Source organism: Lolium perenne, chromosome 2 (assembly GCF_019359855.2).
Source record: "Lolium perenne isolate Kyuss_39 chromosome 2, Kyuss_2.0, whole genome shotgun sequence".
NCBI lineage: Eukaryota > Viridiplantae > Streptophyta > Magnoliopsida > Poales > Poaceae > Lolium > Lolium perenne.
In genome coordinates, this window is record NC_067245.2 from 6,165,513 (window position 1) to 6,179,099 (window position 13,587).

Genomic DNA, 13,587 nt, shown 5'->3' on the forward strand with positions numbered 1-13,587 from the left:
GACCATTAGCTAGCGGCGCTAGCATCAATCGATTCCTTGTCGCGTGCCGGGGAGAATGGTAGTCTCCACTCATCAGGGGGGGGTCTGAATCGACGACGCCGGCGTCGATTTTCCGCCGGCAGTGAGCTCGTCTGCCACGTTTTCGATTTTGACCATGGTCAATGCTTATGTGGCAGCCACCGTGGCAGTGGCCCACGAATCAGTGACTGTGTGTAGTTTAGCCTGGGTAAGTTTAGCAGTTTCGTTTAATTTCAAAAATTCATTAATACCTGCAACTTCAAATAATTGTGGAAAATTCATAAAAGCTCAGAAAAATACAAATGAGATATCAAAATTCTTATAAAAGAAAAATCTATCCAATAAAAATATAAAATGAAATTTATATTTTTAATATAAATCCAATTATTTATTACTTGTCAATTAAGCCTTTTCCTTTAATTCCAAATTTAATTAAAATCCAATAATTAGAAAAACTTCAGAAAATAAATAAAAACCAGTAACTAATTAAGGAAAACATTAAAATTAATTTTCCTTTACTATTAATTTATTAAATCCTTATTAGGAGGATTTAAACCCTAATTAATAATTACCTTAATTATTAATTCATTAAAAATAATAAAATGCCAAATCCAACATTATTTTTATTTCAAAGTTATTAATAACTTCAACCTTAAAGTGAAGTTATTAATTCAAGAACTTTAGGGTATTTAGAAAACCCTAATTTCATAAGTAATAGAACCAGGAACTCATCATTTCATGTGACTCCTAAAACCCTAAATTAATTAGGAACCCTAGTTCCATTATTACATGTGAACCCTAAATTACTTCTAAAACCTAAACCCTAGATCCTCACATGTAATCATGGTATTCTATTTTCATCCATAATATCATAACAGGAATTAAACACATGCCATGCCACATAAAAATTGTAGGAGCCCCATCATCAATCATATAGTAGTCCATACACGCATACCTATCCAACTTGGTTGATCCAATTGGATCAACCACATCTAAACCCTAGTTCCTATCATCCAACTTATCAACTTTAACCATTTCTATTTAATTAGCATCACACCATGGTGATGATCCCTAATAGCACCCATGCCCATTATCTTGCATTACCTAACCATACTCCACTAAACCCTAGCTGTGTGAGATAATTATTAATCATCATATTTAGGAAACCACTATTCTTTACTTAGTGAATCCAATAACAAAACCAAGACAACCTCAACCTTAATTGTAATACTTCTTATTATTTAAGAAGTATGTTCTTCAAAAGTTATTCTTTTGAAGTAAATAAAGAATCATCATCAACCCTGCTTATAAGAACCTATAAACCCTAGCTAGCAATCACCAGCCAGATAAATTAACCTTGATAGCAACCTTGTATGAATAATTGCTTAGGATGCCTAGGCTTAACTCAACCTTACAAGCCCTAGATGTTGATGAATCCAACTAGGTTGTGATCCATCTACTAATTACTCCAGAAACCAATTAGAACCATAGAAAACCATAGAACCCCCTCAACCTAATTATCATACTTGTTCTTTATTAAAGAACATGTTCTTCCAAAGTTATTCTCTTAAAATATATAATAACTAATCATCAACCATGCCATATAGTACTAAAACTGACCACTGTTCTTTACTTGTTAACATTATGCCAATTATCATTCTTTGTCTGCTCAATTGATTATTATGCTCTATTAACTACCTGTTTATGATACCAAGTAATCATACCTGAATAAGAACCTTGTTTGTGAATGTTGCGGTCAAAACCCACCGGCGGGCAGCGACGGGCAACAAAGTAGAGCCGGGAACAACCTAGGGCTTCGGCTGGCCCTGGTCCCTCCGAGCGACGGCCCGCAAAGCCTCTGGTACACACGTCCGATGCTGATGCAAGGGCGTGCCACCTGACCTATACCTGGTCAGGAAGGTGATGGAGATGCCTCGCTTAGTTTCCTGCATGGCATACACGTAAACATTAAATACGAGCCTCGATCGGCTCTCAGGTTATCCTGTGAATCGGCTCAGGGAGCCGATCCACCCATGATTCGTACGAGGTGCACGAATATATGGTGGTCCTGCTTGATCAAGATAAAGCTAATGCGATCTACGACGATTTAGGGTTTTCACCGCATAATCGGATCATCCTACTCACGATTGGGCCTCGCGGCCACGCACGGTGATCGTAAGCCGATCCTAGATAGGGCCTAAAAACCAACACGAGGTTGATCCCCGGAACATCCTGTCTAGGACTAGCAAACGACACCCTACGTGCCGCTGGATCCTCCAACCCTTTGTAAGGCCTAACTATTGCAGATATTAAACTAATCCTTGTAGAACAAGGAGCAATCGTAACGGATCGGATCTACTAAATAATGATCAAGCGGGGTGCCGCCCCCACACCTAAGATAGGTGTGAGGGCGGCTAGATATGCAAGGGTTGCACTACGATAGCATGTTATACGAAGAACTATGCTAACCCTAACATATCTAAGATAACTACGTTGCTCGCCATCAAAAAGGCTTCAGTACGAGCAACGCATGAACAACATAAAGCTTCTGCTGCCTAGATCGCAAGATGCAATCTAGGCAGCATGATGCTTATCGGTAGAAACCCTCGAGACGAAGGAGTTGGCGATGCGCCGAGATTGATTTGTTGGTTGAACGTTGGTTATTGTTTATTCCATAAACCCTAGATACATATTTATAGTCCAGGGGACTTTCTAACGTGGGAATAATCCCCACCGTGCACGATACAAACTCTAACTTTTAATCTAAGATGCAATCTACCATAATTAAAGATACACGGGCAATCTAGCCCAAACTCTTCGTGCAAGGCCGCTTCAGAGATCTTCCACGTGTAACCTTCCAAGCCCATCTCCCTTACGGCCCACTTCCTGATTTGGCCAAAATCTGGTGATAACACATGCCCCCCTGGTTTTGGCAATGATAATTCCAAAACCACTCTGTTTTTCCTTCGAAGGGTCATGTCTTGGCAGAGCAGACCTGTTGCAGCATCCTTCATCATGATGCCCTGTCTTTTCAACTTCTCTGCAAAATTCGATAGCTTTAGCATCACCTCCTCGGAAACTGCAATAGCATTAAGTTTCCACCAGATTTCTCATTATTTATCCGTGCCGATCGATTAGCCCTCTTCATCCCCTTCCTCTGTTCTAGCTATCGGCACCAAAAAACCCTCTTCCCCTGTAGCGATGTCTTCCTCTTCCTCTGCCTCCTCCGGCCTCTCCCTCCAATCCTTCTCTTTGAGCGAGCCGGAGTGGAACTCCGATCACGCGCCAGAGGGCGACCTGCCTCTGACCGATGGGGAAGAGGACCTCAAATTCCTCATCGATGGGGAGCTGATAAGCGAAAGTGAAGACGACCTCCATCCCTGGGCGAAACCCACCTCCCCCGACGGGAAGGGGAAAGAAGTAGAGGAAGAGGAAGAAAAAGAGGAGGGCGGCCCCTCTTCCACCGCTAAGCTTCTGCCGGCCAAGCGATTCCGCGCTTGGGCGGACAGCGAAGACGATGATGATGACGAGGAGGAAGAGGAGGAGGATGAATCCTCCTCCTCCATCGGGTATCCGCCGACCAAGCGCTTCCGCTCCTGGGCGGACAGCGAGGATGATGATGATGACGAGGAAGACGAAGCTCCGGCCAAGGGCTGGGGTAGCAGCGACGAGGAGCTTCCTGGGAGCAGCGCCGACGACATCGACGACGGCGACGATGAGGACAGCGACGACTAGTAGAGTAGGACTAGTAGTAGCAGTGCACTAGGCACCAGATCCCTCTTTTGAGAGCCATCGGCTCTTTCTTGTAAAGCCGCTCCTTTGAATTAATGAAAATTGTTCTTTCAATTAATCCAATTTCACTCCTTCCGCTTGTCATACCAAGAACGATAGCAACGTATCGGATTCCTTTTCCTTTGGACGCCCGTGAAGCCGGATTCAAATGTCGATTAGACCGCCAGTCAAGCACTTCTCAAATTCAGGCTGCGATTTGATATCCGACCATAATTTTTCGCAATCCCTTAGCCGATGACTATTTATCGGCTGTTTTGAGAATCCAGTCCCTTTCCTTTTCTCGCAGCAACAGGACGGTCCAAAACCTGTAAAGCCGACGGCCTCCTTTTCCGGTTCCTCTCCATAGCTTTAGCAGTTTTCTTTTGCAACACCTGAACTGCTTTCAGAGAAGATTACGATGCAGGGTCAGTCGACGCGACTCCAATCGGCTCCCAAAACAGAACATCTACCAAGTTAGCTGCCCCCCGAGCCTTAATCAAGGCGAGAATACCGGCGAGGATGCACAGGTCACTGATCAGCTTTCTTCCACTGAACGCCGATGTTGTAAATGAAACACCAAACTGAAAACCATCTTGGTGAAAACGTGAACCTTGAGCACATAGCCAGTACCATCGGCTTCGCTTCTTAATTCTAAAGTTTTTTTTTTTACTGGCCGATTTTTCCCAACCGGCCCCCAATGTTTCACTGCGCACATGTTTACACATGTTTATCTGCAAATGTTCATCTGACTATATGCCCCCCGAGCCGAATCTGCCAGGGAATGGCAGATATCGGCTCTGTAATTCGTACGTCGGCTCCGGTAGGATCCATGACGAACACAAGCAGAACATGTGGTGAGGATAATTTTGGCCGATTGCTGGGATCGGCCTCCATATTGATTGAAGCACTGACTGAAGGTTCTGTAATGTCCCTTCATAGACTTTTGGGGCCGATCACAAGGATCAGCCTTGCCACGTTTGCTCATTGCTTCGCTTCAGCTACATGGTCAGGCCAGTGGATAAAACCAGCTTAACCCTTCCCTTCGTCACGTCGATGCGCTCGCAGTCGTCCAAATTGATACCTGAGAGGGGTTCTTGGCCTGCTGCTTCCCATGCGTTCATGCCAGCCGTTGAAATTTCGGCTGAGTCATCGGCCTGGACGACCTCTACCTCATCTCCATCCCACTGTATTATGCATTGGTGCATCGTGGAGGGAATGCAGCAGTTGGCGTGGATCCAATCCCTTCCTAGCAGAACAGCATAAGTGCTCGTGCTATCGACGATGAAGAACGTTGTAGGGATAGTTTTCCTTCCTACGGTCAGATCCACGTTCAGAACACCTTGCGCGTCAGACGCTTGGCCGTTGAAATCGCTCAATGTCACGTTGGTCTTGATTAGATCTGAGCTAGAGCGTCCCAGCCGACGTAGCATAGAGTACGGCATGATGTTGACTGCCGCTCCGGTGTCCACCAGCATCTTATTTACAGGCCTCCCATCGATATAACCTCGCAAGTACAGGGCCTTCAGATGTCTGTAGCTTCTTTCTCGTGGCTTCTCAAAGATAACCGGCCGTGGGCCGCAGTCAAGTTGTGCCACAGGTGCCTCGTCTAATCCTGGAGCACTGAACTCCGAAGGGAGGATGAACACCATGTTTGTGCCAGCCGATGTTTCATCATCGGCTTTCCTTTGCTTGGGACGCCACTCCATTTTCCGCGGACGACCCCCTTCGTCCAGGGTTCGCTGAACTTTCGCAGCTAGATCAGGTCGTGCCTTCCTTAGCGTATGCAAGTATAACCTTTCGGCTTCCTCCAGGCCACGCAATCGCTGAACCCTGCGCTTTTGGGAACGGCTGAGTCCATCAGGGCACCACCTTGGACGGTGGTACCTGTCTTCTTCTTCTTCTTGTCCCTCGTCTTCTGAATCCTCGAGATCTTCCCATCGAGGGGACTCAGCACGTTTGCTTTGTGGCGGGAGAGGCCCTAAGCGCTTGAACACGGACACGTTGGCTGCCTCCTTCTTCTTCTGGTTGCATTCTGGGCAATTGCCGATTGTGGGCAATCGGCTCATTCCTGAATCCCAGCAGTGTCTGAAGAAGGGGCAGTCCCAGTGCCTGTCGTTGTCGTCTTGCTCCCTTGATTCTCCTTTGGCACGGCGCTCGTGCTCCTCCTCATCGTGATTGTGCCGACGATGTCTTCTGGCTTCTCTAGCCAGACGATTTCTTTCATCATCATCGCTGGATCGTCGGCGTTGGTCATACTGACTCACATACTTATTGAGGAGGTGATCAGAGAGGGGTCGCTGATATCTTATGTTCTTCACTTCTCCCTCTGTGACGTAGCGCTTGCCACCATGACGGAGCCGATCGCGTGGAGCGGCCTCCTCTGTGTCCTTGCTACGAGAGCAGCTGCCCTCGTCTCCATTTTTGCCAGAGTGGTGCCCAGGTCCTACCATGTGGATGCTGAACGAGGATCCTGGCTGGCAACCTTCAGGGTAAGTGCATTCCACCATGTTAACGGCGGGGAAGGGTTGTGTGTCGACCTTCATGGCGTACTGGTTGAAAATCAGACGTCCTTTTTCTATCGCCGATTGGATGTGCTGACGCCACACCCTGCAGTCGTTGGTGGCATGGGAGAGCGAGTTATGCCATTTGCAGTATGGCTTTCCGTTCAGCTCTTGTACCGTGGGGAATTTGAGACCTTCGGGAATCGTCAACTGCTTCTCCTTGAGCAGGAGGTCGAAGATTTGCTCAGTTTTGGTCACGTCAAAATCAAACCCCCTGGGCGGGCCTGGTGGCTTTACCCATTTGCAGGACACGGGGGTTCCCCCCCGAGTCCATTCAGCCACTGCTACCTCTTGATCTCCCGCAGAAACTTCGTCTTCCTCTGCCTCGACCAGGACTACTGCACGCTTGAATTTGTCCTGGTACAGGTCCGGGTGGCGCTGTTCATATGCCGACAGTTTCTGAACCATGTGCGCCAGTGAGGGGTAGTCTGCTTGGGAGGCCATGTCCTTGAGCGGTGTTGCAAGGCCCGCTACGCCAACTCGATCGCTTCCTTTTCGATCCACACGAACCGAATAACATCGGTTCCTAAGATTCCTGAAGCGCTGGATGTATTCTGTCACAGTTTCTCCACGCTTCTGACGTATTTGTGCTAGATCGGCAAGGCCAGACTCGGAAGCCTCTGAGTGGTACTGCATATGGAACTGTTCTTCCAACTGCTTCCAAGTCCGGATCGAGTCTGGTGGCAACGAGGTGTACCACCCGAAAGCCGATCCCGTGAGGGACTGTGAGAAGAACCTCACGCGTAGAGAATCCGACACTGAGGCCGTTCCTAGCTGTGCCAAATATCGGCCCACATGCTCGATGGAGCTGGAACCATCTGATCCACTGAATTTGGAGAAATCAGGGAGCCGATATTTAGGTGGTAGCGGGATCAATTCGTAGTCGTCAGGGTACGGCTTGGAATAGCCGATTGCCCTCCTTTTCGGCACCATGCCGAACTGGTCTCTCAGTATGGTGCTGATCTGATCCGCTGTGCTGGCTGCAGGAGTTGAACTCTGAAGATTCGCCGGGGTGGCGTACTTAGCCAGCCATGTTTGCTTTTCCAGCTCTGAGCCAACTGCAGGAGCTGAGCTCTGGAGGTTCGTCGGGGTGGCGTACTTAGTTAGCCACGTATGCTTCTCAATATCTGTCGGCGACGTCCCTCCTGTTTTCCCGAAGTCCACGATGTTGTGGCCTGGTTTGTGAGCGCCCGATTCACGCAATCTGGCACATACGTGCACGTGTACCCGTGAGGGATCTCCTTAGGCGCCTCATGCAAGAACTGGTAGTCACTAGGGTCACCACCGATCTTGTAGACGACAAATGCCGGTGAAGTCGGCACTTCTGGTGCTGCCAACGCAAATGGCAGCGGTGGACGGGACTGGAGTGGCAACTCTCCTTGATGCGTCCCGAGAGCTGGTCCTGACGGCGAGTACTGGTGCCTCATGATCTCCTGGATCACGCGAAGAGCGACACGCTCCAACGTGTTTACCAGGTTCTCAGAGTGGCGGTGTAGCGAGTGAGCCACCAAGTAGTTGATCTCCTGCCGCAGGGACCTGGTGCGTTCTTCCGACGGGGCAGAGAGGTCTATCCCATCGAGTGCACCATTAGGTGAGAACCCCTTCCACCTGATGCCATGTGAACGGGTTCTGTGGAAAGAGCCGATGAGGTCGGCTTCGAGGATGACTTTGATCTCGTCATACTTCTTCTTGAGCTCGTCGGTCAGATCCTCGTACGTGACTGGAGTGCCGTCCGCCATCTCAGATGTAGATGGCGAGGTGGTTGATACCGAAGCTTGTCCCACCGGGCGTGCCAGAATGTGTTGCGGTCAAAACCCACCGGCGGGCAGCGACGGGCAACACAGTAGAGCCGGGAACAACCTAGGGCTTCGGCTGGCCCTGGTCCCTCCGAGCGACGGCCCGCAAAGCCTCTGGTACACACGTCCGATGCTAATGCAAGGGCGTGCCACCTGACCTATACCTGGTCAGGAAGGTGATGGAGATGCCTCGCTTAGTTTCCTGCATGGCATACACGTAAACATTAAATACGAGCCTCGATCGGCTCTCAGGTTATCCTGTGAATCGGCTCAGGGAGCCGATCCACCCATGATTCGTACGAGGTGCACGAATATATGGTGGTCCTGCTTGATCAAGATAAAGCTAATGCGATCTACGACGATTTAGGGTTTTCACCGCATAATCGGATCATCCTACTCACGATTGGGCCTCGCGGCCATGCACGGTGATCGTAAGCCGATCCTAGATAGGGCCTAAAAACCAACACGAGGTTGATCCCCGGAACATCCTGTCTAGGACTAGCAAACGACACCCTACGTGCCGCTGGATCCTCCAACCCTTTGTAAGGCCTAACTATTGCAGATATTAAACTAATCCTTGTAGAACAAGGAGCAACCGTAACGGATCGGATCTACTAAATAATGATCAAGCGGGGTGCCGCCCCCACACCTAAGATAGGTGTGAGGGCGGCTAGATATGCAAGGGTTGCACTACGATAGAATGTTATACGAAGAACTATGCTAACCCTAACATATCTAAGATAACTACGTTGCTCGCCATCAAAAAGGCTTCAGTACGAGCAACGCATGAACAACATAAAGCTTCTGCTGCCTAGATCGCAAGATGCGATCTAGGCAGCATGATGCTTATCGGTAGAAACCCTCGAGACGAAGGAGTTGGCGATGCGCCGAGATTGATTTGTTGGTTGAACGTTGGTTGTTGTTTATTCCATAAACCCTAGATACATATTTATAGTCCAGGGGACTTTCTAACGTGGGAATAATCCCCACCGTGCACGATACAAACTCTTACTTTTAATCTAAGATGCAATCTACCATAATTAAAGATACACAGGCAATCTAGCCCAAACTCTTCGTGCAAGGCCGCTTCAGAGATCTTCCACGTGTAACCTTCCAAGCCCATCTCCCTTACGGCCCACTTCCTGATTTGGCCAAAATCTGGTGATAACAGTGAATCACTCTAAAAGTGCAACACACCCTGAACCAATTACTACAACTCACTGATCCTAAATCATCGGGGTTAGGTCACGCTTAGAGCGATTGCATCTCATTCTTATGCATTATTGCATCCCTGCCAATCTTTTAAATATCGCCCTTACCGGACGATGATGCTATTTCAGAATTTGGAGTTATTACGTATCGAAGACCTTGTCTGCATAATCTTGCAGTCAAGAAAGGCAAGTTCATCACTTGCTCATGTCATTTGAGTATTTTTATCAAATTACTTGCAAAGTATTATGGTTATCACTATTGCACAAAAATCAAAACCACTACTTTCATAACTATGAATATGACTATGTGGTGGGCAATGGAACCATGGATTGTGTTGATATGGTGGAGGTTCCATTGCACGGGTTTATATCCATCTAGGATTAAACAACAAATGTCGCCAGTGATTCTTGTGCCGTAATACCCGTGTTAACCATAAGATCCGGAGTGGGACGGAATAGTCAAAAGTGTTTCCACCTCTCGTTCATCAACGGATGCGCTTACCGTAGCAGTTGTGTCTGGCGGAACAACCGGAGGGTGGGGATCCCATTCTAATTCCCCACGGTAAAGCATTGCTTGCCGTAGCAGTTGTGTCTTGCGGAACAACCGGAGGGTGGGGATCCCATTCTAATTCCCCACGGTAATGCGGTCTATGATGGGTTGCAGCTACCGGCGTAGGAGTGTATGGTAGAGCCCAGCACTGTCGTCGTGGTCGGGGTCCACCCTGAAATTACGGGAATAATGGGACCGGCGTGGACCCAGGGTCGGGGCATGCAACAAAGGGTGGGTGTTCGAGGTAGCGGAGGAACATGATTGGCTAGACCTTATACCGGGCCTCACACCATAGGAAGTGTGGACAGGAATGTACACCTGGTTGGCACCAAGGTTAAGATCTCTTATGGGTAAAGCAACACACCTCTGCAGAGTGTAAAGAACCGTGACCTGTCACTCCCTGTTCCGGGATATGGAACTGCGAACGCGGCCGGAAAGGAGCTCCATGAAGTTCTAGTAAACCGGTGAAGGCTGACGGACATAGTTCTTCTGAATAAAAGCAACCTTTTGAAGAAATGGTTATGAAAACTTGCATTGGTATTAGACTTTCTGGTCTAATGCCGTAGCTAGTGCATTAAACACCTCTTTCCTATAATGAACTTGTTGAGTACGCTCGTACTCATCCCACTCTTAAATCCCCTGCTTAGATATGGAGGCATCAAAGGAGGATCTACAGTGCAACTCGAAGATCGAGGGATCAACAAATACTTTAAGGGACAGGAACCTGACAGAAGAGTCAAACACTACCTCCAACAAGGATCAAACCTAGCTTAGCAATAGAAGGGAACTAGTTTCCTAAACCTAGCTCCTATTTAGCTAGAATCTATTCACAGCCTCTAGAGTTAGTTAAATACTCTACAAATAGAGTTCGTGATAAGACTAGACTACGAGACGTTCTTCTGGAGTTTATTTGCAGTTTTACCTCATTGTAAAGTAGGAGGCTGTGATGATCTTATGTAACAGAGTCATTGTTGTAATTCTATAGACATGCCTTGGACCCGCATATGTTTCTGTTGTACCACTCTGAGCGATATAATACTAGTGGAACGGTGTTTCATTGGTGTTATATCAGACTTGCATACTACACCATGCAGTGGTATGCCGGGTCACCACAGTAATGCATGCCTGAGATTTGTTACCAGCCTAAGAAAAAAATTAGCAGACCGTGTACTCAACGAAGTTTTCACGCCCCTACAAGGCAAGCTACCTTTCCGTTGAAAAAAAGCCAGCACAAGGGAGAAATGCCCAACTGTGTACATAACGCGTCGTGCCTGTGACGCGATAATCTCCTCACCCACGCCTTTCTCTCCCTCAACGCGTCGTTCAGCCGTTCTCGTGAACACATCAATTAAGCTCCTTGATGTGTAAGACTCGCCCCTAACTGGGCTACTGGCCGCCATGGCGATGTGTGACTGCAAGCGTCGAACGTTGTTGTAATGATGTTGCTACTACTGACAACTGTCCATTAGCGCGACGCTACCGCTGACGCGAGGTCAATTGTACGCGTTCTTCGGTCACCGAGTAAACAAAACAAAACAACCGCGGCCATTGAGGAGAGCAGCAAGCAACACGCCCTGGCCCTGTCTAGGATCAAATTAAAGGATATACTAGTACCAAATTCTCACAAGGGTATTTTTACATAAGCAATACTGGAGGTATTACATCACACGAACAACATATACACACACCATAAGAAATATTCACACCAAACATATGGTACCGAGAGCCACTTCTGGATTTTATCTTGTTTTACCACTGAACATATCTTCACTAGTAGCAGTAAAGAAACACGCTGTACTTGTTTCTTCAGGCCATCCGACACCCAGTACTAACGTTGCTATTTCTGTGACTTCGCGAAATGATGCCAAGGACGAACACTTGAACAAGACCCTAGCTCGGCCTTTAAATTATCACGATGAAGAAGACTCGACCAGCAGTTGCGGAGCATATATTGAGGCATGAGCGCATCCTCGCGGTTCCGGACAGGCCTCAGCTTGCCCTTATATCTGTCTGTCATTCATATAAGCGCCCTGTCGTCATAATATAAAAAGCAATGTTTAGACTTCTTGCATCATGGCAGCAAAATACTAAAAATTAGTTAAATTAACACGATCTTATAGACTGCTGAAGGGTCTCTCGACCTAACGTGACCGTAACATGGATCAGAATACCGTTTGTTTCAGATCTTTTATTCTGCTTGACCATGTCGCCTACGCTTGCGTGTATCGATCTGTATCTAATCACATGGCGAATTTACGCGTTGGGCTACGATATGGAACCCCAATCTGGAAGGCATGGATCAAGATCCAAGCGAACACCCCGACAACTAAACAAATTTAATCAGCAAAAAGGTACTTCTACTGCTATACTAGCTACTGCTTGTTCTCTGCACGGCAACCGTTACGAAATACTCCAGCTATTCGCACGCACCTTGCGTCAAAGTAAAAACAATATAGAAAATGAAGAACAGGTAAAGGCAGGGTTTATCTACCACTGTTTGCTGCCCCCTTTTATGAAAATCAAGCCACCCTTTGGATCGAGAACCGTATCGTTCACATCCGGATCGTCGCCTGGGCCGTATTTCGCAGGCGGTGGCTGTGTCACTTTGCCCATAGCGGCAGGCACGATCATACCTAAGAACATCAATTGATTCAGGGTCAGAAGAGGTGCACATAAGAAGGAGAGTAGAGGAAAAGCAGTAATCAAGAGATAAGAGAATGAATATGCATGAGAGAGAGAAAGAACACCTTTGGACGATGCTGTGGTTGGGACGGAGGTTGCTTGTGTGGGGAGAGAATGCATTGCACTCTCTCCGGCCAAGGGCTCTGCGTACTTATATAGGCTTCGACCGAAAGGAACACCTTGGAAGTTTCCTTCTCCCAGGTTTGTACTTATTCACTATGAAACTTGGCAGGTACTCTACCGATTTGGACGCTCTTGTCCCAGGCGCCAATATCGTCATGTGCCTATTTTTTGGTGATTCTTCTGCGCCGGGAATATGCTTCCTCGCGCCTGTTGCCTTTGGGCTTGTGGCTGCTGGAGTTATCTAGCCGAAATTCTTTATATTTTTTTTCGATAAAGGGAATATATTAATATTAGAAGATACCAATTACACCTAGCCTCTGCAACAACGCAACACCCTAATGGCAGTACGGATGCACACAGCCAAAAAAGGAAAAAAAAACTAAGAAACAAAAGTCCCGCTACAACATTCTAGGCCTAGCAACAGCAATACATCCACCACCAAGACAACACCTGAAATACAAACTCTCCAAAAGCGACGCCTCCAAAAGGAAACAGTGCACCAGCGCCGTCGTCGCCCGATCAAAGATCTTAGATTTTCACCCTGAAGATAGTCCCCGCTCTAAAAAACAATGCCTCCAACAAGGTCATTGCCAGGCACAACCAGTTAAGGCCAGACCTTGGATTTTCACCCTGAAAGGTAGGACTCTGAACTTCACCTGTGTTGCCGCCCCCACTTGCATAGCACTGCTGCGATGCCCGGAACACCAAGAAAGTCCCTCAACAGCGCGGAGACTTAAATCCCCATTAGCTAGACCTCCGATCCGGCCTTCATGATATTCTCTTCTTCAGACTTCACCATGGACCAAAATGTCACTTGGTGTCAACACAGAACAGAGCTTCGCGCCGCTCCCTCCAAAACCAACCGGCTGGAATAA

The 13,587-nt window shown here is 47.6% G+C and overlaps 1 long non-coding RNA gene across 1 annotated transcript; it reads right to left on the reverse strand.

Moving 5' to 3' along the window:
• Positions 1-11,471: 11,471 nt before the first annotated feature.
• On the reverse strand, positions 11,472-12,744 carry LOC127329665 (uncharacterized). The gene is made up of 3 exons (XR_007868985.2): positions 12,655-12,744; positions 12,399-12,540; positions 11,472-11,937 (listed from the first exon to the last, which is right to left on the reverse strand). It is a non-coding gene; the product is annotated as an uncharacterized lncRNA (long non-coding RNA).
• Positions 12,745-13,587: the final 843 nt, after the last annotated feature.